The 27,991-nt window shown below is 41.5% G+C and overlaps 1 protein-coding gene across 1 annotated transcript in view; it reads right to left on the reverse strand.

Moving 5' to 3' along the window:
* The window catches only part of gabbr1b (gamma-aminobutyric acid (GABA) B receptor, 1b), a 235,893-nt gene that overhangs the window by 112,623 nt on the left and 95,279 nt on the right, over positions 1-27,991 (reverse strand).

A 27,991-nucleotide genomic window follows, 5' to 3' on the forward strand; every position in this document is an offset into this window, starting at 1 on the left:
TAATGTGTTCCAGGGTCAAACTGCCATTATGATTGTAAATATTATAGCAACCTGTATTAACTCTACAGATGATTGTTCTAATCATAAAATATAAAACCAATAAAGCTTAGATAAGTGATAATGTGTGTAATGATGATGGAGTTTACTATTTTCATTGAGTTTGCTTCCTATAACCACTATTTATATATATATATGTATGTATATATATATATATACTATATTTGCTCAAAACATTAATGTACAATGTTGAGCCTTCAGAACTTCTGCAGTTCACTCAGACCTAGAACCAACGTTTTGGGGAATTTAGAAAAATAAGTCTAAATGCGTATTACAACTATCAGGGCATTAAAGCACTGTATGTAGTATAAGCAGCTTTAAGCAAGCTAAATTTAAGACTTCTAAGTCACTTTGATCAAATTTAAGAACTCTCAATTACTAAACAGGTTAGAGGCAATATGGTCTCAATCAATTATATGGCAATACCATATAAAATAAGTCATCACAATTTTAGAGTGATTGCTAACTAATTGTAAAAGTTGTGTCTGTGGCATTTCTAAGACCTTTGAACAAGCAGATTTGTGTTTATTTTTAAGGATAATTATGGACTTCATTTTGGAAAATCGAATTCAAGACTTTGAAATTACCTTTAAGGATCCAGAGACACCCTGAACAATATACAGCGGAAGTCATGTGAAGTACAAACATGAAGCAACTAAGTTAGCGAATCACAAAATATGAGTTCCGACTAACGCTTGTGGGAAGGAAAAGGAAATGTGATCCTTATCCTCAGACCAGCAATGACTTGATGTAATACAGTACGCTCATCTTTATGAACTATAGCACCTGTGATGGAGAAGCACTGAACCGCTTTTAGTGCCTGTGCTGGTTCAGTGAATAGAATTATACAGTTTGTCTGTTTGCTCTTCAAATACAAGTACTGCTCAATGCACTATTTTAGTGATGCATAATTGAAGGTGTGTAATCTCGAATCTCGGACAGAGAATTGCTTTGTGTACAAAGCGGGCAGAAACGCAGCTGCTTTTACATTTCATTCTCAGGGCATTGAATCGACCGCAACTGGACTGTTCGGGTCCACAACCAGGTCAAGGGCTTTTCAGTGTTAAAGGAGAGGAGTATTGAATGTTGAAAGAACCCAAGTTATCCAACATCAAATGGATGAGGGAAGTGGTCCAATCAATTCATGTTTATGTTGCGTTCTTCTAGACAGATCCTATTTTCTTGAAACTATGCAGGATTATTGCTTTGTCAATTGGCCATGAGCTCAAAATTAGGCAAAAGATCTTGCTTGGATTAGCAACCTTTAAAGGTCGCCTTCCATCACTGTTTTTTTTTAACTAATTTTGATCATCTTTGATGTCCTTTTATCCAGTTTGCATGATTATAATGGTTGGAAATGCCAAAATGTCCTTGATCAATCTATTCTAGTTAATGTTTTTCTGCCTGGCATTTCAGATAGTCAGAATTCTCATTATTCTCATTATTAAACACCTTGTCTCTGATTGGTCCATATCGCGGTATCTGCTCCATAGGGATGTTGCATTCTTTGATGCCTAGTTCAGTCTCACATTCCTCGAAAGAGTTTGATCACGGGAGTTATTGATGCAAGTTGAACGCGCATTTGCTTCATTTGCAGACGTGCGCCGACGACCTGCTGAAGAGAACGGGCCGGGGAAAGTTTCCTTTCCCTCACAGTGGTGTAAGGGAAGCGAATGCGCGTTCAGTGTGTATAAAGCAGTGATTTCCAACCTTTATGGGGCCAAGCCACATTTGTTACAACTGAACATCTCACGGCACACCAACAAACAAAAATGTCACGATAAGTGGACACATTAATTACTGTATGTACTTCCTGCCATCTACAACCCAAATTCCAATGTAGTTGGGACGTTGTGTGAAACCTAAATAAAAACAGAATACAATGATTTGCAATTCATGTTCAACCTGTATTTATTTGAATACACTACAAAGACAAGATATTTAATGTTAAAACTGATCAACGTTATTGTTTTTAGCAAATAATCATTAACTTAGAATTTTAGGGCTGAAACATGTTCCAAAAAAGCTGCGACAAGTGGCATCAAACACCTGTTTGGAACATCCCGCAGGTGAACAGGCTAATTGGGAACAGGTGGGTGCCATGATTGGGTGGAAAAGGAGCTTCCCTGAATTGCTGAGTCATTCACAAGCAAAGATGGGGGCGAGGTTCACCTCTTTCTGAACAAGTGGGTGAGAAAATAGTCCAACAGTTTAAGGACAATGTTCCTCAACGTACAATTGCAAGGAATTTAGGGATTTCATCATCTACGGTCCATAATATCATCAAAAGGTTCAGAGAATCTGGAGAAATCACTGCATGTCAGCGGCAAGGCCGAAAACCAACATTGAATGCCCATGATCCCTCAGGCGGCACTGCATACAAAACCGACACCTAATGTGTAAAGGATAGCACCACATGGGCTCAGGAACACTTCAGAAAACCTATGTCAGTAAAAACAGTTTGGCACTACATCCGTAAGTGCAACTTGAAACTCTACTATGCAAAGCAAAAGCCATTTATCAACAACACCCAGAAACGCCGCCGGCTTCTCTGGGCCCGAGATCATCTTAGATGGACTGATGAAAAGTGGAAAAGTGTTCTGTGGTCCGACGAGTGCACATTTCAAATTGTTTTTGGAAATTGTGGACGTCGTGTCCTCCGGGCCAAAGAGGAAAAGAACCATCCGGACTGTTATGGACGCAAAATTCAAAAGCCAGCATCGGTGATGGTATGGGGCTGTGTTAGTGCCAATGGCATTGTAAAATTACACATCTGTGAAGGCACCATTAATACTGAAACGTACATACAGGTTTTGGAGAAACATATGCTGCCATCCAAGCGATGTCTTTTTCATGGACGCCCCTGCTTATTTCAGCAAGACAATGCCAAACCACATTCTGTACGTGTTACAACAGCGTGGCTTTGTAGTAAAAGAGACAGGTCTAGACTGCAGGCAGGTCAGTCTAGTAGACTGACCTGCCTGCAGTCTAGACCTGTCACCCACTTATAATGTGTGGCGAATTATGTAGCGTAAAATACGACAACGGAGACCCCGGACCGTTGAACAGCTGAAGCTGTACATCAAGCAAGAATGGGAAAGAATTCCACCTACAAAGCTTCAATAATTAGTGTCCTCAGTTCCCAAACCTTTATTGAATGTTGTTAAAAGAAAAGGTGATGTAACACAGTGGTAAACATGACCAGCCATAATGAGTAAGGATAAAAGGTAATGATTATTTGTTAATGATTATTTAATTAATGTTAATGATGATTAATTTAATGATTATTTGTTAGTGATTATTTGCTAAAAACAATAAAGTTGATCAGTTTGAACATTAAATATCGTGTCTTTGTAGTGTATTCAATTAAATATAAGTTGAACATGATTTCCAAATCATTGTATTCTGTTTGTTTAACACAACTTCCCAACTTCATTGGAATTGGGGTTGTAATAGAAGAGCATTTATTTGTTCTGGCTGTCACTACGCTTCACTGGCATAAATAGATGAATAAAGATACATTATTTCTTGGAAATAATTTTCTGAGCAATTAAGTAAAAATTGATAATTTCCCATGGCACACCTGAAGACACACTAATGTGCCCGGCACACTGGTTGGGAATCACTGATATAAACCTTGTGAGGTACACCTAGCGATGGATTGTTGGCCCACTAATAGGGCATGTGCGCTGAGATTGGATGTGGGTCAAAGTAGAGAGGGGATATTTTGAGCTCATCATCCGCTCCAATTCACGTGAACTGAACTTGCCGCGACGATCATCGCTGGCGACAATGAATTCAAGCTTCCCTCGTTCATCCACCAAAGTTAAGTATTGTCGTAAACCACAACATACGGTAGGTATCCATATCTATAAACTGTATTTTTATGGACGATTTCAAATTGTCCATAGGCGTGAATATGAGTGCGAATGGTTCTTTTTTAAGAACATCGCCATTTCACAAGGCTCTCGGCTCCGGCAACCTTCGGGAACACTCGGGAAACGTCGGTGCGTATCCGGCTTCGTTTTTTTTTTTTTTAGATCACGTGTGATAACATGAGATTTCTTGATCGGCGGTGGAACACAACCTTTATGTGTGGTGTGTAGTAATCCAATTTAGTATGTAAAACTGTCCCTGTGATGATAAATATGGGCTTAAGCATTTACTGTATATTCATTAGCTTTGAAAACTCCATGTTGTTTTGGTGCCTCTCCATTTCCCAAATATGTTAATGTGTGTGTAAATGTGTGAATGAGAGGCATTCACTTTGTGCAATGTAGATTTTCGCTTAATTCAATTCAGTCAAATTTACTTGCATTAGGTTACAGGCAGACTTGTCGCATCGAATATGGTGAATGCACTGACGTTATCGTATTGTTTCTAGTCTCTCTATTGTCAAACCCAAAGTACAAATGATTAGTTTTCCCCTTCGATGTGGGCCAGACAATTAGCCGCCACGTCTACATAGATATCTTTCGCCCTTTGCTTCATTCAGTGCGTGACAAGTGGTGTGAGTTGTGGCAGGACAACCTGTTGCTGCTTCACCATGACAACACGCCTGCTCTCAATGCCCTGAGCAACTGACAGTTTCTGGCCTAGAATAACATCGCCTTGGTCTTCAACGTCCCTACTCACCCAAACTGGCTCTGTGTAATTTTTTTCCTCTTTCGCAAAGCTCAAAGGAGAAATCAAGGCGACCCGTTTTAAGACATGGATGACCTCAAGATGGCCGTGATGCCGGAGCTGGGGAGGATCACAAAAGAATCCTTCCAGGGGTGAAGGCATGAAGGTGTGGCAGAGAAGGCTGAGAGAGTGTGTTGGACTCCAGGAAGATTACTTCAAAGGGGAAAACTTGTAATGTGGATTTGAAATCAGTCCTGGAACCTTTCTGACACACCTTGTCAGCAACTCCCCGAATTACTTCGGAAATCACAATGATTGAGTTGAGACAAAGCACGAATGCGACGGAGAGCACAGAACCTACTCTATTTTCAGACGTCTTATCCAAATAGGCATAATATTATTTTTATAGAGCCAAAAGAGGAGCCCCTGTTTGCTAGCCACACTTCCCTGACAGCCCTTTGACAAGAAGGACAGCAAACATTGCAACAACTTCAACTAAAACTCAACACAGATGAACACGTTTTGTTTCGTTTTTTCACTCAAAGACATCAATGTTTGGATTACTTTATACGGTATGTGTGGGAATGTTTTCCTCACACCACAACACGTAAGATCCTAACTTGGCTTTGTTGTCGGACTTGCAGTGACCACAACTGTTGTTACCGTCATACAAAATAAGTTGGCCACCCCTGCACTAAGCGATTCATACCGCATAACTAGTGCACCTTAAAAACATTTGATATATTATATTTAACAGCGTGATTAACTGCTAACTAAATTCCACATTGTTCAGTAAGGAAATTTTGCAAGTTCCATATCCCTAAGTCATCTGCAGTAAAAATAAAAAAATACATCTTTGACAGTTCTCTTTCCACAAGGTACTTTTTTTCTACCTGGTCAATGACAAATGAGCCAAAAACGGTGTATGGTTGAAACATCTAAAACAACACAAACTTACTGTAACTATTTTAAAAATCAAATTTTAACTGTACAATTTCTATACTCTTACATGGATTGCTCTCTCTCTCTATTCAGTTCCACTAACTTAACAAATTTAGATTTGAAAGAGGTGACTTTGTTGGGGCATGAACAATAAACCAGGCTGGCACACATTGTTTGTATTTCATGCATAGACACGAATAATCTCATGCTGCTGTCTGTCAAAACCAACCGTCAGGGTTGGCTGCATGAGCTCACATTGGCATGCAGCTTTGAGCAATGCAGGGCTCCAGACACAAATGTCAGCCTTGGGGATGACAGCACAGAAAACAATGAATTAAAGCAACTGAGAGAAGGCTGCTGACAGCCAGACAAATATGCTATCCTGTACTTACTGAGGTAAGTACAGTATATGTTTGTTATCAATGAACAAAGGTTTTTTTTTTTTTTTTTTTTTTTTTACAGCTGTCAAAACATCCATCCGTTCGTTTTCTGTATCTGTTGTTCTCGTTAGGTTTGTGTGTAAAATGAAGCTTCTCTCATCTGACTTTCGTTTAGAGGGGGGGTACAACCTGGATTGGTTGCCACTCAGTCCCAGGAATGGGATTATTACAGAGGGATGAAAGGCAATGACAGGTTCAGGATGCAGAAAATAGCAACATGTATTCACGAATTTGGATAATAAAACAAACAAACAAAAAAAGAAAATGAAAGAATGGGCCTCAGTTTCTAGTATCAATCAGAACAGCCAAGGATTGCTGAAAGGTTTGATTAAGGTCAACTGTGTCATATATAGTATATGTTGTAAATAAGTACTTCATATTACTGTATTTTATTTGTGCTATATGGTAGTTCTTTAAGTATTACTATATGTAGATGGTTCAATGGATGGATGGATGGATGGATGGATGGATGGTTGGGCTGCATACTCAGTACGGGTGGGTCGAGGGCACGTGGTAAAAAAAATGGTTTGGTTGATCACCGAATTATGAAAAGTTCAAAATACTAGCAGTGCAAAAAATAAAAAAATAAAAAATAAAAAAATAAAAACTTGAGACTTTCACTCGAAAGACAATAATGTCAGGAAAAGCCTACGAGAACAACTGGACTTTATTTGGGGTTAATCAGAGGCACTTTAAATGATGTCAGGTTTGCGATGACACCCATGCCACATGAGTTTGAATGGGATTTGTTCATTCTAAACATAGACACATCCCAGGTTGTGAGGGTGTGCACACTTTTGCAACCACATTACCTGAGTTGTTTATTCCTACTTCTGGTCGCACAAAGATTTAAAGAAATTCAACTGAGTTGTACTGGTTAAAAAAACAAATAAAAAAATAAAAAAAAGAGTTAAAAAACTTGAAATGATTTATCCTGGTCTCATATCATCCTGATGTTTGAACAGGGGGTGTACACTTTTATAGTCACTATAGATAGATTACATATATACATACATACGCTACATAGATTCTAGACAAGTTTCTGTCTTTACAAAGGTGTTCAATTGTAAAGCATTGCATTCTATCAGCTGTTCATAATATTACTGTTACCATATAAAAGTGGCAAATTATTAAACACCTAGCAATATAGGTTAATTGAAGACTCTAAAACTGCCCTTAGCTGTGAATGTAAGAGTGAATGGTCGTTTGTCTATGTGCCCTGCGATTGGCTGGCGACGAGTACAGGGTACTAATGAAGATAAAAGGTAGAGAAAATGTATTGATGAATGGATGAATCTATCAATGAGTGCTGTTTTACACAATTGCAAACAACAACCACGTTATTAAATGAATACCTATTTGACATTGTTCATCTACATCAATTATATTGTCTTTGCCAGGCCAAATCTTATTACAGTGTACATATTTGTCGTCGGTGAGTGTAGTTAGATGGTCATTTACAATTAAATGTGTTACATGGCAAATGGACCATGGAAATCTTTGAGGCTTTTGGCTGTAAGTATTGCACACATGGTAATGATAATATGCACTAAGTGCTTCTATTGTGCCCTCCCTCCACCTGAGCCCAGAGCTGCTGAATCTATTGCCGAGCACTTGTCTTCAAAGTGGGCCATGCTACAGTATATGAGACCACTGCCACCAGTGCAGCTATTAAACAAAATTACTCTTGTTACTGGGGGAGCTGAATTAAGGCAAAACCTTAACTACTGCATTGCGTTGGCCTCGTACTGCTACTTTGCTGCAGAGAATAAGCGTTTTTCACTTTCTCGGTGGACCCACACACCTCACCGATACCGCCTTTGCCTGACATCTGTTTGGTGGTCATAAAAGTGGCTGTTACAACAAGGGGCTTTAAACAGATGCAGAGTGAGTGAGAGGAAGAAGAGGGATCTTTAAGTGTTGCTCGCGCGACAGTCTTAGTAGGACTCCAGAAGCTGGGGGCTACATCTGATATTCATGGACTTTCTGTTACCAACTTGGCAGTAAGACTTGGGGGCTGTTGTAAAATAGAGCACAGGCTCAAAGTGACAATGAGATGAGAGAAACAGCTACCAGCCTGCTTCAATCTATAGCCCCATTGACTTAAGTCATCAGAGTTAATGTGCTGCACTTCCCAGAAAGAGCCCACCTATAGTGCAAAAATATGTTCATTTACTACATGGTTACGCGCCACTAGTAGTGATGCAACAAGGAAAAGACAGTAGCAGTGAGAAGAACTGACATAGGAAACGCAGGCATACAACAAAGATCTTAGTTTGGACATAGTCGGTTGGGCTTTTGATATAAATAATTTATAAAGTCTGGTTTAAAGAAGTATAGTCTCGAACTGTATGCAATGAAGATTGGACCTCTGGACCAACGGACCTGCCAATTGACTATTGGTGGTGCCAGGGAGCAAGCATGGTGCTGCTGAGCTACCCATAGAATACCAATAGCACCCATGTAGCATTCACAAGAAATTTGTGATGCATTCTATTTTATTATATATATATATATATATATATATATATAAAAATTTGGTTCAGGGTGTACCCCGCCTCCCGCCCGAAGATAGCTGGGATAGGCTCCAGCAGCCCGCGACCCTAGTGAGGATAAGCGGTAAAGAAAATTGATGGCTATATTTAGGTCAATGTTATGATCAATCAACAATGAATATTTATTACAAAAAAAAAAAAAAAAAAACGGAACAGAGCAGCGACACATCAATAATGTTTCGATTTCATAGAAATAGAAGTCCCTTATTGAATGACTTTTCCGCCTCAACATGTGCCGTTGACTGGTGACCAGTCCAGTGAGTAGTCCGCCTTTCTCCTGAAGTCACTTGGGGATACGTCACTGGTCCCCACAACAACGAACAGGATAAGAGGTCTAGAAAATGGCATGTAGTTTAATTTCATCAACGTTAACGTATACCTGATGTTGAGGCATCGATACGATGTATAGGGCTCACCACCATAGCGTATTAATGATGCCACACACAATATTCTAAAATAAAAGCGACAACAAACTCACCTACTTTTGAAATAGTAATTTGTTTCTCCCCTTACCTGTGTGGCTAACAATACTGATAAAGAATACTGATTAAAATAACCACTTAATATATAAAACTAATCAAATACTGTGTGATGCGTCCATTTCAAACTACTGTTTGAATGGCCAATATAGTTGAAAAAAAATCTGTGTACCGGAGCAGGTATTTTTTTTAGATGTGGAACACTGATGGAAAAGTTTAAAATTGAGTAGGACTTGCAGGGACCATCCCATCTTATCAGGTCTTCTGTAAGATCAGAGTAAGTGATGCAAATAGTAATCACTGACAACTCAAATCGACCAGCGATCAGTTCAAACAACACACAGTTAAGCAGATGACAAACAACTACAATGTAAGTGGGTCTCTCGTATAATGACCGAAGCCAGGGTCTAAACGTGACATGCTACATTTATAGGGCACCCCCCGCCCACACACACACACAGCTACTTTAGATTGGGTACTACTGTAACTCAGGCCTCTACCTTTAACCTTAGCAACATCAGCGACTGTTGTTCAGACAAACAGTCCACCTCAGTCTCATGGCACTAGCCGGGCAATTTTTGGCTACTATGGACAGCTAAAGCTACTCCTACATCAAAACAACTACACAACACGTATACACAGCAGTTCCCTTTGCCAGTTTGCCCACACCCAAGCCAGTCACAAACCGATGGATATTTACATATTTTGCACAAGTGCTCTTCTTATTTTCTTAGACTCTCCTTCTCTAAACACCCCTTGTTGAGGCTACTCCTTCTTCTGGAATAAGTGTACAATCAACTTTTGCCCAGTGATGCGACAGCAGAATTGAGGATCTTAGAAATAAGATGGATCCTAATTTAAGGTCGGTTCTCCTCTCCCGGAGCAACCAACAACATTTCTTGCCATCCATATACAGGCAAAAATAACAACCATGGTATTCTTTCCTTCTGAATGGCACTGCAGGCAGCTTTTCCAGACAGTACTTGACTGGGGGCTACAAAGCCCTCAATCGATTGCAAACACTGCTGTTACACGGGTTGCCAGGTCACAGAGGCCAGAATGTTGGGCTGCGTGGGTTTTCTGGATCACTGCAGTGCGGCACAATTGGCTCAACATGATGCCAAGATCCCTCCAGGCCAAGGGATGAGATGGTGGAAAGTGTGAGTGAGTACAATGGCTTTAGTGTTAGAGGCAAAGAGAGCTACACAAACACAGCGATGGAGACAGTTTAATAGCAAATCCATTAGCGGCTCAGTTGAAATATTGTAATGGTCTTTAAGTCAGAAGCAGTGATTTTTCTAGTTAGGCGAGGTTGTTTGCATTTTCATATCTCTGATCTTCATTTTGATGCTTGTTTTGAGTAGTTTTTGCTGTGGTTCAAATTGGAAAGGCTGGAAAAAAATTCCATATTTCAATACTCAAGTGGTAGCTAATGGGAGAGAGGCAGCAGTGCAACCATTTCATCGCACTGAAATGCAACATTTCAAAAAATGGCAACTTACAGTACATAAGTTTAATATTCACACCAGATCTTATTACAGATCTTATTGATTAAGATGGCGTTTATCCATGTGGACGCCTCGGTTTCGAGCATCCTCGTTTTTGTGTTTTTCGTTTGTCTCTGGAGACATTACGTGACTCGCTTACACAAGGGAAGACTTGCTAAACATCAGGGAGCCTACCCAGGACTTTATTTCACCAACTTTCGTGAATTAATTCATTTAATACCAACATACAGGCATAACATAAATGCGCGAAGCCTATGGTGAAAATAGTGGACCAATGAAGCAAAGATAGAACTTCAACGTTGTCTAGACTGCACAGACTGGAGTGTCTTTGAAAATTCAGCTGGCAGCTTGGATGACTATACGGACACTGACAATCCTATATCAGTTTCTGTGAAGAGGTGTGTGTACCAACAAAGTAATTTCACATGTTCAATAACAACAAGTTGTGGTTTACTGCCAAACCTAAGCAACTTCGCCAGGCTAAAGAGGATGCACATTGAAGTGGGCATAGGGCCCTGTATAATCGTGCAAGAAACCAGCTGACTAAAGAAATTAACATTGCAAAGAGAAACTATGAAGTAAAGTGAGAAAAGCAGTTCACCGCTAACGACTATAAATCAGTCTGGCACGCATTACAATTGCTAAACAATTACAAGCGACCAATCCCCCAAGCTGAGAACAATAGACTAAAAAAAAGGCTAGCCGACAACTTAAACACCTTCTACTGCAGATTTGAAAAGGACACTATCACACCCCACAACCACCCAGCCACACCACCGACTACAATCACACCTCTGACTTCTGTGTTGACCATCCACGAACACGATGTGAGACGCATCTTCAAACAACAAAAGATTGACAAAGCTTGATTGACCCATCCTGCCTCAAAGTCTGCGCGGAACAGCTTGCTACAGTCTTCACACAGCACAATAGATCTCTGGAACTGTGCGACGTACCATCCTGTTTCAAACGCTCCACCATCATCCCAGTCCCCAAGAAACCTGCAATCTCGGGTCTGAATGACTACAGACCTGTCGCCCTGACATCTGTGGTCATGAAGTCCTTTGAACGCCTCGTGCTGGACCACCTCAAGAACGTCACAGATCCCCTGCTGGACCCTCTGCAGTTTTGCTACCAAGCAAACAGGTCTGCGGATGATGCAGTCAGCATGGGATTGCCCTTCATCCTAGAACACCTCGACAGTGCGGGGACCTACGCGAGGATCCTGTTCGTGGACTTCAGCTCTGCGTTCAACACCATCTCCTCCAAGCTTCTGCAGCTCACCGTCTCGCCTCCCATCTGCCAGTGTATTTACAGCTTCCTGATGGGCAGGACACAGCAGGTGAGGCTGGGGGACACCACCTCATCTACACGCACCACCAGCACCGGGGCGCCCCAAGTTTGTGTCCTCTCTCTGCTGCTCTTCTCTCTTCAAACTCCTGAAGTTTGCAGACTACACCGGTCATCGGCCTCATCAAAGACGGTGACGAGTCTGCGTATCGACAGGAAGTGGAGCGGCTTGAGCTGTGGTGTGGCTGACACAACCTGGAGCTGAACACGCTCAAGACTGAAGAGATGATCGTGAACTTCAGGAGGCCCCTCACGCTGTCCAACTACTCTGTGTCAACCGTCGAGACCTTCAAGTTCCTGGGAATTACAGTCTCTCAGGACCTGAAGTGGGCGATCAACATCAACTCTGTCCTCAAAAAGACCCAGCATAGGATGTACTTCCTGCGGCTTCTGAGGAAGCACGGCCTGCCACAGGAGCTGTTGAGGGAGTTCTACACAGCGGTCATCAAATCAGTCCTGTGTTCTTCCAGCACAGTCTGGTTTGGTGCTGCTACAAAAAAGGGACAAACTCCGACTGCATGGACAATCAAAACTGCTGGAAAGATTGTCGGTACCCCCCTATCCCCCCCTTGAGGATTTCCACGCTGCCAGAACTAAGACAAGAGCACGCAAAACCCTCTTGGACCCTCCTGGTCACCACCTCTTCCAGCTCCTTCCCTCAGGTATGCGCTACCGAACAATGCCAACTAAAACAAGCAGACATTCCAACAGCTTCATCCCTCTTGCCATTAACTTCTTAAACAGTTAATTTACAATTCCATTGCAACATGCTGCCAATTTTTTGTCTTGAGTTTTTGTCACATTTCTGTCAGGCCAATTATACATTACTTGTGCACTCACTGTAGTAGTCTCCCCACGCTCCACTATTTGCATATCTGTTGTTGACCAATACTGGCCACTCATGTGCCTGAGTAGCATCGGCAACATTTGCACAATCGACATTGTCCCAGATTATCGCACTACTAGTCTCTTTAAACTGCAATACATTTCTTGAAGTCTCCGCACCCTTTGCACAATGGTCATTGCACCGGACTATTGTTCTATTAGTCATTTCAAACTGCTCTAATTGTGAGAGGACTGCATCTTTTTGTCAAATTGTCAAAAAATAAATGAATAAATAAATTGTACCGGCATTACCACATTACTGGCAACCTTTTATTGTCGTTATGTTTCAAAAGTATTTTCTGTCAATTGACTTGTCTGTTGTCGTACTAGAGCGGCTCCAACTACCGCAGTCAAATTCCTTGTGTTTTTGACATACTTGCCAAATAAAGATGATTCTGATTCTGATTGTGCAGGCGAACCCAAGATTAACTGTTAACTTCCTTATGAACGAGTTTGCAAACCTTTTCTAACTCCGGTTAACGACAAAAGTTGAGAGAGAACGAGACACACACACACACACACACACATCACGGGTAAAGATCAGGGGTCGGGAACTTTCTTGGCTAAGATAGCCATGAAAGCCACATATTTTCAAATATATTCCTGTGAAAGCCTTAATATATATATTTTTTAACACTAAATACAAACTAAAGGTGTGACATTTTAAGCAAGACCAACACTTTCAGAATAGGAGTCTCTGAATTTATTGTTTTTATTAACATATTTCTACTGAAGTTAACCAATACATAAAATATTTGTCGCCATTAGTACGACTTCTGGTGCGGCATGGTTTTGCTGATGGCTTTGTACTCTGGTTGATACGTGGTTTCATTCAGCAGCATTTTTAAGCTTTGGCAACAATAAGGTTGGTCACCTGAATGACCGGCGACATCACCACACAAAGCTGTTCACCACACATTTGAGCACAAAGCGCCTCCTGATGTAGAATGCAATGAAACCTGAGGATCGGTCTGTTTTCATGTTGACGAAGAAGCGCTACAAATCCTCTGAATTTCCTTTCAATACACGGAGCACCATCAATACAAACCGAAATAAGTTTATCCATCAGTCACAACAACCCAGGGAGACTACCGCATTAGCCAATAAAACCTCTTCTGATTTATTCGGGCAGTCATAGTTATTGTGCTACGTGATTCTTCCCCCCCCCCCCCCGCAAAACACAAAAACTTAAAAAAATTAACAGTTTAAACTAAAGGTGACAACCCTCCCAATTTTCCAGGACCCTCTAAAAATACGTATTTTGCTTATAATAGATCCTCTTGAACTCCCACTAACAATGTGTCTGAATTGAAGAGATATTTTTGACAATGTGTACGAAAACTGAACATTATTATCTTATCATACCGGTAGACCAGGGCGTCACACCTTCTCCAGTATGCACCAGTGAGAAACATTTAACAACTGGGAAAGAAATTGCTGTGATTAAAAAAAATAATAATCATCATCATTATCACTACTAAATATAAAAGTAATCACCTCCTGCCATCAATTACATCAATTGTGGTGTCCTTGGAGGAAGGTAAAATGACCAATGCATACTTTTGTTTTGTCTTGTTAGTCTTTTAGAATTTACCTCTACAGTTTCTATTTTTAAATCCTCAGCTTGTTTGTCTACTCATCTATAGTACTTAAGGATGCCCGATTGCTGGTTGGCACTACTGTCCTTCATTGGATCAATATGTCTTTATCGAAAGGCCACAGTCATTTAAAGTAGCTGCAATTAAACCTTTAAAAGGTTACTCCTGATCCAGATGTCTTTTGTGAATTACAGACAATCCAATGTTTATTATCTGTCCCAGATTCTCAAGAAAGCAGTCGTAAACTTTCGACTTCTTTCTCCAAAACAATTTGAGGACTTTCAGTCAGAATTGACTCAACTCAACATAACTTTATTTATAGCGCGCTAAAAGCAACCACAGTTGCACACAAAGTGCTGTACACGATGTAGAAATCAAAGATACTGTATTTAGACAATTAGAGAGTCAGAGGGTGGTCATTCCAAATAGAGGGACTGGCAACGGAAGAAGCTCTACAGTATCACCTCTGAGCCACCACTAAGTCCTTGGTACCACCAGGAGCGTCTGGCCACCTGACCTAAGGCACTGGCTGACTCCAAAATAAAGTGCATTACAGTAATCCAGCCAAGATATAACAGAGGCAAGGATTACTGTTTCAAAATGTTGGACTTGACAACAGTACCAATTTACCGATTCAACTTAAAATCGCTGTCAAGATGAAAAGTCAGGTTCGAGACTCTTGGCTTTGGATAGTACTGTATATCAAGGTGCCCAAGTTAACCAGGAGGGGAATTAAGAAGGGCCACTGGGACCAAACACCATAACTTCTGTTTACATCCTACAGCTCATTTACAGTTGGTAAATAGCGTGTGTTTGGACCGGTGCTGTTCAGTGTTTACATGCTTCCATCAGTATTCGAAAACATGCAGTTAACATCTACTGTTCATGATCAATATTTTGATTTATAATCCTACGATTCAATTGGATCGATCTGCCTCAGCTTGTTAGCCTTCTGGATGAAAATTTATAGATTTACATCATTTTAACAGGTAATCGATTGTATCGATACAAAGAAGTAACACATTGGATTTAAGCATAGCAGACTTTATATGGATGCGCATGTGTGTGGTTTTTTTTGTACTTTCAATGATTACGACATAAAGCGTTACTCTATTAAGTTTTCATGTCTGTGACGTTGCAGGGGATCATGGGAATATCAAACAGTATATTTCTTTTTTCTGCTGCTATTAAGTGGGCCAGTCGGAGAAGCAAACCACATCTCCCACGTTCCCCTGCAAAGTGCGCAGAAGATCATGGGAGATGTGCATGCGCAATGCAAGAACTATTACGAAGCACTGAACAGAGCGCTAAATTTAACTAGTGGAACATCCTGCAAAGCTTAAATCAGAAGTATGGACGCATTTTGGCAGCTTCTTGGACTCCCTGGAACAAATCCTATATTGCTAACAGGGACGTCTTTGTGATTTGCTTGCTCCTTGATGTCTTCTGCGAAGAGCTTCAGTGGCGCCCTCACCCTCTTTATTGTTTCCTCTTTCTAGGACTGTGACATCTCGAGCCATTTTAGTTGAAAGTACCTGGAAATAGTTGAACCTGTTTCTTACACAATCATCACATCAGTCCTTAAAAATCCAGTAAAAACGACTGTATTTAGAGTGTGTTCAACGTCCCAGAGGCGTGTAATGTTGCCACCTTTCATTGTGTATTACATGTAGACCACAGCTCCCTATGTGGAGGAGTTGGAGCCAATCTCCTCTTCCAACTCCCAAGACCAGGTGTGTCAAACTTAGGGCCCCGCGGGCCAGCACCGGCCCGTCAGGAGGTCCAATCCGGCCCGTGGGGATTGAGAGCACATTCACTGCTATTTTTCAATAAAAAGTAACTTTTGTTGCTAATTTTGTCCACTGGAGGGTGCACTGACAACACTTAAATGACATTGATGCACTTGTGAAGGTCAATGCCAAGTTTCAGGAGCACACCAAAATAAAATGGTGTGCCATGTTCACACTGAAAATACATTTCTTCTGTAGAAATGTTTTAAGACATTCAATATTACAAAATTTCAGTCAAAAGCTTCACTTCAAAAGAGGTTGGTTTGTTGGAACTTTGTTATTGTTTTTTCCATGCACTCCCACAACTTACATTTTTATGTATACACTTACAAAGGATACATAACTGAATGGTGCACGCTCACTGATTCATAATACCGTTGAAATAATTTTTGGTGAAACATTTCAAACTGCTCGTAGTATTTGCAACAAGACAATAATGAATAAATGTGAATATTTTCCAAAAGTACTTGTAATTATTTGCACCAAAACAATGGATACAATTTTAAATAGCTGTTATTTATGGATGTTTAGGCCACAAATATTGTGGTCTGGCCCGCTTGAGAGCTGATTGGGGTAAATGTGGCCCGCGAACTAAAATGAGTTTGACACCCCTGCCCTAGACAGTGTCTCAAACAGCTTCCAATTCCCATTTGCTCCATCTATTGCTAGTCGCGATATGCCATGAATGCAAACATTGTTACAGTTTGTGCGAAGCGGATTGCAGAACATGTCCAAGAAAATGAAACTCATAAAACCTTGTTTACACAATCATACTAAAAGCTTATACAGTATATTTATTGCTGATTCAGTGCATCGTGGAATTTCTTTTTTTTTTTTTTTTTTTAAACATCAGTGTAGTGCACTTACTCATCTGCACATCTCTGATACAGTCACCTTTATTGACTAAATGATTTAAATGTGGCAGCAATGACTCACAGAAGGTCAACTGGGCTCTTGTTCTTAGCACAAAAAGAACACTTACTGAGTCTATGCAACTCATACATTTGATAAATCACCAAATTGCTTCAGAGTACAAAGGACATGACTGAAATGTCATTATTGAAAACATAAGTAGCAGTCAGACTTTCATAATTTTTTTTTTTTACAAATACCACCATTAGCCCAAAAAAATAGCTAATGCACACACTTGTTACAATATTGAGAGGAACAAATGCAAGAGCAACGTTTAGCTTGATTTTCCACAATTACATCACTGAATTCCGGGTTCCCATATTGCATTTTGCTCACTGCTACATTGCCAGGACCGTCAGTGTGAGGAACGGTGCCAATAGAAATCGCCCGTTCACGCCATGTCTGCTTGGGCCTTTACAGGCACTATGCGTTCACGACATGTTTTTTGGTTCCGCCTCTCTGACAGTGTTTGATTTGACAAGATAAAGCCTTGTGATTGTAAAAGACGGGATGCGGTGGTATCGGAATGCATGTCATGTAGTGTTGCCACTGTCTGACCGAGATACCGCAAGATTTTATGCCAGTAGTCTGACATACTGCAATAGTGAAAGACCAAATTTGTCTTGTAGTCTGATCCAGGCATTAAGCGCTACAGGCACACCAGGAAGGTGCTGAATCGTTCCTCTTGTAATTCTTTTTGTAGCCATTTGCATTCTGTCTTCCTCCAGCAATAGTTTGTTGGATTTGCTTCTTGTTTTTTTATCCCGGTTTCTACGGGTTTTGGCGACCTGCTGATAATCCTCCTCGCTCCCTTTTCAAGTCACCGCAAGCCACGTTGTTCAGTCTTGCCTTTTGTTTGATTTTGCCTTGCACCATATTTTTTTCAGTTGGTCTTTTACCTGTTTGGTAGCATCTTTTGTTGTATTTGCTACTTTTGTTTTTTGAAATAAATATTGCAAAATCACCTCCACACTCTGTTACTGCTTTGGGGTCCAACTTGTCACAGACCGTAACACAATCAGTCCATGACCGGGACAAAGACCATGACCACAATGCATCAAATGATCCATCAGCCATATGATAACATGAAAAATTGTGTAAACTCTTAAGGAAGAAGACACGACAAGTGCGTCCACCGCTGTTGGTCCAATTGCATTGTTTTCAACTCAATCTTGTTGACAAACCACTACAAGAACACTTATTTTCATTCTTCTTTCAACTATTGTGCAATGATGCATGAGCAACTGTGTGTGCGTATATGTTGTGGAGCACGTGACCCCAGAAAGTCAGTACAGTGTGGGGCAAATAGAAAAAACATTCACGTTTTATTCTGACTGCCTTCATGGTATACAGCCCTTTCAGACTTCAGACTTCATCCATGAAGCCAATTACAATAATGTTTCAAACACGTTTGTCCTAGATATAATATGGCTGAACACTCATTTGCTGGAAGTTATGGGACGCTCGTTATCTGGATTGTGGCAGCGAACAAGCTAGTGCCAAAAATCAGACCAATTATAAATTAAAATCAAGCCGACTCCTGTGGTCAGTTTCTCGTATTTTTGATCTGAGCCAAAATTTGGAAATGAAAAATTTGGCAATTTTTCATTTTACTGTGTTGTAGTTATAAATAACAAAATAACGAGGCATATTTTCATTTTTGTTGCCAAACCGAATGATACATAAATTTGCTCACGATCAGCATGGGAAATCACCTGGGTGGGCCTTGAAATGGCTTAGAGGATCAGAGCAGAGAGCTAGGCATTGCACTTGTCAGTCTGCCTAAGAAGGATGTATGTTTTCTGGGACACTTACTGTGCACTCTCACACAAACATTTTAGCGACGCTGCCAAGTGCCTTGAAAAACAAGATTGATCCATTTCTCTTTTTTTTTTGTTACTAATTCTTAATTTTATGGTTTAGAAACTAGAGCAGCGGCACAGTGGAAGACTGATTACCACATCTGCCTCACAGTTCTGAGGACCGGGTGTCACGGTGTGAAGTCGGATGTGAGTTGGACCCAAGAGCAGACTGAGGCCTAGGGAGTAGATTTAGAATGGTTTATTGCAGGTTGGCTCAGGGTAATGATATCCACGGCGAGGTGGTGGGCCGTCGGGGACAAGGAGTGAGCAGGAAGCGGGAACATGAGCGGGTGGGGTAGCTTGGCGGCGTGGCTGGCTGGTGTAGTCAGCGATACGAGTAAGGCACGAAAGGAACACTGGTGACGGCGAAGAACACAATCGGGTGAGTACAGATGCGGGTCGTAGGAAAGTTACTTTCATAACACAAAACATGGAAGTACGAGAATTGGCCGGTGAGTCACAAACAAGTGTCAATACTCAGGCGACGGCTTCCCGGAACTGACAGGTTTATATGTAGACAGTGATGAGTGCTGAGAGAGGGCGAGAGAGAGAGGCAAGGCGCAAAGCGCCACCCAAGCTCCAAAGGAGAAACTGCGGGGCACAGATCATGACAGTGAGGTTCAAATCCGAGCCGCGCCTGTGCGGAGTTTGCATGTTCCCGCTGTGGCTGCGTGGGTACTCCAGTGTCCTCCCACATCGCAAAGACATGTGTGCTAGGTTGGTTGAAGACTATAAATTGTCCGTAGGTGTGAATGTGAGTGTGAATGGTTGTTTGTTTATATGTGCCCTGCGATCGGCTGGAAACCAGTTCAGGGTGTACCCTGCCTCTCGCCCAAAGACGGCTGGGATAGGCTCCAGTAGGCCCGCGGTCTGCGTGAGGATAAGCGGCACAGAAAATGGATGGATGGAAAATAGAGCAGCGCTAACCGTTTTTAATATAAGGGTCTCCATTTTTCATGCATTTCCGACCCGGAAATGTATAAAAATCAAATTCAAGGGGGGTCAGAAAACAAGTCAGTATCTGGTGTGACCATCATTTGCCTCATGCAGTACAACACATCTCCTTTGCATAGAGTTGACCAGGTTGTTGATTGTGGCCTGTGAAATGTTGGTACACTCATCGATGGCTGCGCGAGGTTTCTGGATATTGGCCGGAACTGGAAAACAGTGTCACATATGCTGTTGCAAAGCATTCCAAACATGCTCAATGGGGGACATGTCCAGTGAGTATGCCGGCCATGCAAGCACTGTGATGTTTTCAGCTTCCAGGAGCAACATGGGGCCATCTATTATTATGCTGCAACATGAAGTGATGGCCGTGGATGAATCGCAAAGCAATAATAAGCCTCAGGATCTCGTCATGGTATATCTGTGCATTCAAAATGCCAGCAATAAAATGCACTTGTGTTCGTTGTCCATAACATACGCCAAACCGCTCAGCCATACAATGCCATAGAAGCTGTCTACCATCTGCCCTGTGTGGTTAAAATTGGGATTCCTCCATGTAGAGAGCACCTCTCCAAAGTGGAGAACCACTCAAGTCAGTTATGACAAACTGCCGTCAGGTCAAGACCGCAATAAGGATGAGGAACATGCAGATGAGTTTCCCTGAGATGGATTCTGGGAGTTTGTGCAGAAACTTATGGTTGCAGCAGGTGTCTTGGATGGCTGGTTGTCGGTGATCTTGGAGGAGAAGTCGCTGGATAAGAATGTCCTAGGCTGGTGTGGTTACATGTGGTCTGTAGGTTGAATGTACTGGTCAAATTCTCTGAAATGCTTTTGGAGACTGGAGTTTATGGTAAATAAATTAACATTCAGTTCACAGACAATTGTTGTGGTGGACATTCATGCAGTCAGCAATTTCAACATCTGTGGCATAGTGCTCTGGGAGAAAACGGTACATTTTACAGTGGCTTTTTATTGTGGGCAGCTTAAGGCTAACCTATGCAACGATCGTGCGGTCTAATCAGCACCTTGATATGACACGCCTGTGAGGTGGATGAATTATTGTTCTGTATAGTAATATTACAGACTATATAGGATTTGGCAACAACACCACGGAGTGAATGAGGTCAATTATAAACCTGACAACATACAACCCACCATCACAGAGTGGCACAGTTTTGGAGAATACTACTGACTGCACTTTCTAGCACTTTTAAGGGCACAATACTCCATGTTAAACCCAAATTAACACCCATCCGTGGGTACCACCAAAGTAACACACATGCACACTCTGCCGCTCAATACGGGAACCAATTTTTACATTAAACAGAATGAACATAACTCTCAGGGCGTGGTACACCCTGAACTGGTTGCCAGCCAATCGCAGGTCACACATAAACAAACAACTATTTGCACTCACATTCACACCTAAGGGCAAATTAGAGTCTTCAATTAAACCTACCAAGCATGTTTTTGGGAAGTGGGAAGAAAACGGAGTGCCCGGAGAAAACCCACGCAGGCACGGGGAGAACATGCAAACTCCACACAGGCGGGGCCGGGATTTGAACCCCGGTCCTCAGAACTGTGAGGCAGACGCTCTAACTCTTCGATATATATATATATATATATATATATATATATATATATATATATATTTTTTTTTTTTTAATTTATTTTTATTTTTATTTTTTGCTACTCTATATGAGTTCTTTTATACAACAAATTTCTCACCAAAGTATTTTCTCTGTGACCTGTGTCTAAGATCTTTGGGGATCAAAGAGAGAATGATTGTTGCCGTTTTTTTATTTGGGCGACACGGCAGGCGGCCAGGGCGGCTTTCTGCGAGGTGTGCCACCACCAAAGTGGAAAAAAAAAAAAAGTTCCATTCATTATTTTCCTAAGAGCGCGGCAGCACCCATCCTCACACAAAAACAAATGATCTTTTAATCATTTGTTTTTGTTTCTATACCGGTCGTTCGGAAATATGTGCCCACATGAAAACAGTCAGTGGCGCAAAAAAACTTGGGGACAGGTGCCTTTTTCATTTGTTTTTATTGTTGCAGTGTCAGTACTAAGTATATAGATTAATAATTTTGGGATTGATTTATCCTTTGAAGCATTAATGTTATTGTGAAATTGCAATGTCTTGATTTTAGTGAAGTTAATACACTTACAACTACACAGTCATTGCCATGAATGCAATTGAACTAATATTGAATATAGCCAACCTGAATGTTGGGGCAAATTCTGTCAGTTCAAAATGCAGCTTGAAATCATATCACAGCGCTATAATTGCACTTGGTCAAATCAATTTGAATTGAAAAACACTGTATATTGTGTCAACTATTATTATATGAATAAACGACTAATTCGTTACCATAGCTCTAACTAATTAGAATCATGTCTTATTGGGAGCCCCACCACTTAGTCAATTTAAGTACGTTTTGCATGTATGAAAAGTCACTTTGTTTTTTGCTGTTTACATGAACAAAAGTACAACGAGTTGCTGATGAGTTGGAAAATGTATGTTTTATACATAACAAATATTACTTCTATTAGTTTTATACAACCTTCACATGCTTTATTGTTACATTGTGACTATTTCCGGCCATGTTGTGCGTACTAATTGTTCCCAGCCATGTTGTGACAATTAGCTGTTTTTCGATAAAGATAATTTGAGTGCAGCTGGACAAAGATAATTGTTTTGTTTTCCTTTTCTTTTCTGTCTCTCTCACTTCTGTATAACGGAGGTGATTGTTTTGCTTAGACTTCAGTCAGGGGTGTCAACATGTAAGACGTGTACCTTTTCCTCTCTTTGCAAAGACATTTCTTTTTGGAAATCAAAAACCCACAAGATTGCTTCCTTACTTATTGTGTCAGAAAAAGATTTGCCAAAACACTGAATTTATTTATTTTTTGCATTCAAAATCATGTTGCAGTCACACATAAAAATCATAGATTTCCGCTTTACATGTCTTTTTTTTTTTTGCTCTCCTCTCTCTGGGCTTCACACATGCTCATTCTGCTCTATTTCACTCCTTGAGTTTCCGTTGCCGTCCACTCTCATTTGCCCCCTCACCTATTTCCAGCTCCGCTCTCACTTGCAGCTTCTCTTCCTCTCCACAACCTCCTGCCGGCTCGCTTCTAAGGAACGTAATAATGGTAATGTTATCTGCAGTGTGTCCATAAAACAAATTCTAATCTCCTTGGCTGTCTGTGGGCATGGAGCTGAACCTGTGCAGCTATTTCAGGCTCACCTATTTATCATGATTATGGTGACTGTGATGTAACTGAAGCACTAGTTCCCCCCCCCCCCCCCCCCCCCCCATTATATTGTGCGCCAAATGGAATGCCGCTGTTGCTTTGTAAAGGCACAAAGTTCAGGCGCTCATTTTTTTCTGACAACCATATTAGGCAAACTAATGTTTTCATTGCAAGTGTAAAATAATTTTCTGGAGCATCATCAGACAAGTTTTTAAAAAATATATCTGAAGCTGAATAAGGAAGCTGAGCCTCATTGCTCTTGTTTGGTTCCCATTGATGTGTTTCTGCTCACTTGAGGAATTATTGATAAAGCAAATATTTGTAGGCCAGGCTGAGGCTTCATCCTCCCACATACGGCAGATTACAAAGAGCCAAGCCAACCTGGCACATGTCCAGAAATACATACCACTCACTTCTCATGCATAACATTACTCAATTCATATAAAAAAGTCTCTGGATAATCGTAACAAAACCAAAACAAATCTGCCCTGAATCTGTATTATGTCTGAATTTCAGTCTACACTTGTGCGCTGAATACACATCACAAGCTTTGATACGGGTGATCACACTCCTCAGCCTCCCTGGTAAGATCTATTCAGGGGTGCTGGAGAGGAGGCTCCGTCGTTACGTCGAATCTCAGATCCAGGTGGAGCAGTGTGGTTTTCGTCATGGTGGTGGTTTTTGTATCATTAACTCGGCAGTGTCTTTAGCTGAGGCAAGTTTCGGGAGTGCAATGAAGTGTCCATTTTAGAGAACCTGTCAACAACTGTGAGAATTGTGGTATTTCAATATTATATTTTAATTGCCGGTAATCCTGTCACAAAGTCTAAGGAGATGTCTGACCAAGGACGTTGTTGGCATTGGCAGGTGTCGCAACTCCCCAGAAGGACGTTTACGAGAGGACTTGTTGGCAGCACATACCTGGCAAGCATTGACATAATTGGTAACATCTCTTCTAACATTAGGCCACCAAAAGCGCTGTTCGACCACTGATTACGTTTTGGCAATGCCCGAAAGTGTGAGCCCAGTGGATGACTTTTGGCAATGCCCGAAGTGTGAGCCCAGTGGATGACTTTTGGCAATGCCCGAAGTGTGAGCCCAGTGGATGACTTTTGGCAATGCCCGAAGTGTGAGCCCAGTGGATGACTCTTCCGTTTAAGGTCGGAACCACGTACAGCCTGTTTTCAGGGCAATTTTCAGGGCTAAGAGTGTGCTTAATATTCCCAGAATCCCCAGAGAACCTCTCCGGTCGAGAGAGCTGTGGGCAGACAGCAGCGGAAGTGGCAGGTGGCTGCATGGTGACTGCTTCACCTGGAAACGGTGGTACAGTGGCGGCATCAGGTGCTGTGCCAGCTGGTTCCTTCTTCTGCAGCGATTTCATTAGCACTTCAAACTATAAGGCCACCTGTCTCATCATAGTGTCCTGATGCTCTGACAGTCCCTCTAGATGAAGGTGGAGGGCAGCAAGCTGCTCATCCTGCTTCGAGAGGAGTTGACCCTGCGCTTGAAGGGCTTTGCGCACCGGGTCTGAGTCTGCTGGGTCCATGTTAGGGCCAGTTGGTTTTGTCATGAACGGAACAGAGGATAGGACCCAAAAATGTACGACTCCATAACAAATGGACAGTTTCAAAAAGAGAGGTTTAATATACGGGCAGAGGTCGGTACACAGGCAGGCAATCCAAAAAAGGCAACAGTATGCAAAAATGTGAGGAAAAAAGACGAGGTCGATAATCGGAACAGGGTCTAGTCTTACTGTGAGTCTGTGACGTGGAAACAAGGAATGCGGAACGTGACGAGAAGGTACAACGAACTGGCGACTAGAAAGAATGAGACACGAGGTTAAATGCAAGGGGTAATTAGGGTGAACGGTGAATTAGGGTGTTGTTGAAAACAACAACCAGAACACACACCCATGACAGTTATGGTAAATCTGTTTGTATTTAGTTCCCTGGTTTCTTTCAGTTCTTGTCGGTTCATTGTCATTGTCACGTCTTTGCAGTATGTCATTGTCAGGTGTCATTGCCAGTTGTCGCTAAATTATTTCATCAGAACTGAAATATCACACAGCCATAAGTATTCAGACCCTTTGCTGTGACACTCATATTTAACCCGGGTGCTGTCCATTTCTTCTGATCATCCTTAAGATGGTTCTACACCTTCATTGGAGTCCAGCTGTGTTTGATTATTCTGCTTGGACTTGATTAGGAAACCCACACACCTATCTATATAAGACCTTACAGCTCACAGTGGCCTCCATAATACTGAAATGGAAGATGTTTGGGATGATCAGAACCCTTCCTAGAGCTGGCCGTCCGGCCAAACTGAGCAATTGGGGAGAAGAGCCTTGGTGAGAGAGGTAAAGAAAAACTCAAAGATCACTGTGGCTGAGCTCCAGAGATGCAGTCGGGAGATGAGAGAAATTTCTAGAAAGTCAACCATCACTGCAGCCCTCCACCAGTCGGGGCTTTATGGCAGAGTGGCCCGACGGAAGCCTCTCCTCAGTGCAAGACACATGAATGCCCACATGGAGTTTGCTAAAAAAAAAAAAAAAACACCTGAAGGACTCCAAGATGGTGAGAAATAAGATTCTCTGGTCTGATGAAACCAAGATAGAACTTTTGGGCCTTAATTCTAAGTGTGTGGAGAAAACCAGGCACTGCTCATCACCTGTCCAATACAGTCCCAACAGTGAAGCTTGGTGGTAGCAGCATCAACCTGTAGGGGTGTTTTTCAGCTGCAGGGACAGGATGACTGGTTGCAAAGAAACATGAATGCGGCCAAGTACATGGATATCCTGGACGAAAACCTTCTCTGGGCAGTCTGTTTCGCTGATGGTGGATTCTGCCCTGTACAAATTCAGGGCCCTGCTACACTGCACTTCTTGCTACGCGTCCTTGTCTGAATCAGAGTCTTAAGAAACTGGAGAGAGAAATATGCTCTTTTTCTTTGCTGGCTCCTGTGTGGTAGTATCCTTACACTGTTACTGCAGTAGGGCCTCAAGGCTGGTCCTCTGTTCGCAAGATATTTTAAAATCCTTAAAGCGTGGGTCAAGCATAGCGGCCATCTTGAGCCATTCATGGTTGAGTGTAGCTACATGTTGGTTAAGTCCTTTGTGAAGGCAGTACTGAATTTCACAGTGTAGGTTGATGACTAAAATGACTAGCTTGTGCTTGTGTGTGTCTAAAGCAGCAAAAACAGCCTCTTGATTCTTCAGTAAATGAGAGATCATTTCCAGCGTTGAATTCCACCTTGTGGCTAGATCCTGAAGGAGTGGATGTATGGGTAGTCTTTCTGCATGGTAGTTGAAAACTTAGATTGCATGTGGCTTTCTTTTCTACTACTAATAGTGGCCTACAGTCCAGAGTTATCCACTTTGCGAATGAATTTGTGATTGTGACTTACTAGTTTTGGTCCTGAATCCGGTCACTTGCTCGAGTTTGGTTTACCGACAACTCTTAGAACTCATACCGTGACAGCTAGCGCTAACAGCTACGGCTGTTTATATGCTTGCTCCGACATGCTTTGCATTTAAATGGGACTCCTTTTTGCATAATCTGCAAAAAAAACCACGCTTTTATCGTGGTTTCCATTGGGTTTTTTAAAATTTGCCTCCTGTCCTTCCTCCAATTCCTCCATTGTGTTAGCTGTTAGCAGCGGCACAGTGGACGAACTGGTTAGCACATCTGCCTCACAGTTCTGAGGACCCGGGTTCCAATCTGACCTTGCATACTGTACATCAAGCAGAACAGCATGAATACAGGCATCTGAATAATATGAACATTTAGACATATTATTTAGATATAGATATGAAATGCAATAAAATGACAACAAGCGCTGATTGAAAGCAACCCATTTTGATTTTTTTTCGGTTTGCTTCACAGCCACACTGACTTAATCTGACTTTAAATTCAGTCCATTGCATCGAATTTGATTTAATACCATTTTAACAAGCGAAATGCATGGAAAGATAAAGCTAATACGACAGCCATGAAATACATCGTCCCTCAGTGAGTATAACTTTCTGGAAGGGACTATTGCAAGTCTGTAACAAACTAAGATGACACGTGACTGACAGTATTCTCAGGATATGGCTCAGGTGAATATGCAGCTCTATATGTACTAATTCACTGACTACAATGTTCTGTTACTTGCTTGTTATCAATAGAGTTCCCCTGTGGCACGACTCCTGTGGCTGCGAGGGGGGTCATGGGGCGAGACTTTGTTTCAGCTGTGGTTGTTACCTTTAAGTGCTCTAGAAATAAAATTGAGTTAAGATGACTAATTGTGAATTGGCGACTTGGAATCAGTGATTCCAGAGTCCAAACGGTTGTGATCATAAAAACTATCAACTGTATAGGCAACGTTTTCAATTAAAACGTAAACAATATCAATTGATTCATCCAGTGATCACATTAAAACTAAACTTTTTAAACACTCAACTTTAATCACAAATGAGGGGTAATATCGCAATTTAACTGACATACTATGCAAGTGTAAAACAACTACAAATGTAACCTAAAAACATAAAAAATAACATAAAACACTACCTCTTGATCACAAGTGACAAGCATATGGCACCATCGAGATTCAGCGCTCCTCAGAGCTCTCATCAAAGAGCACAAACAGACACAAATTCACAACACCAGTCGCAGATGACTCAAATCAAAATCCCTTGTTTACAAAAAGTTGAGGCATACATTTGATAGCCTGAGAGGCCGATACAGGAAGTAGCAACCTATGCAAATAAAACCAGTAACAGTACTAAACGGCTGAAAACAACC

Source organism: Phycodurus eques, chromosome 20 (assembly GCF_024500275.1).
Source record: "Phycodurus eques isolate BA_2022a chromosome 20, UOR_Pequ_1.1, whole genome shotgun sequence".
NCBI classification, from domain to species: domain Eukaryota; kingdom Metazoa; phylum Chordata; class Actinopteri; order Syngnathiformes; family Syngnathidae; genus Phycodurus; species Phycodurus eques.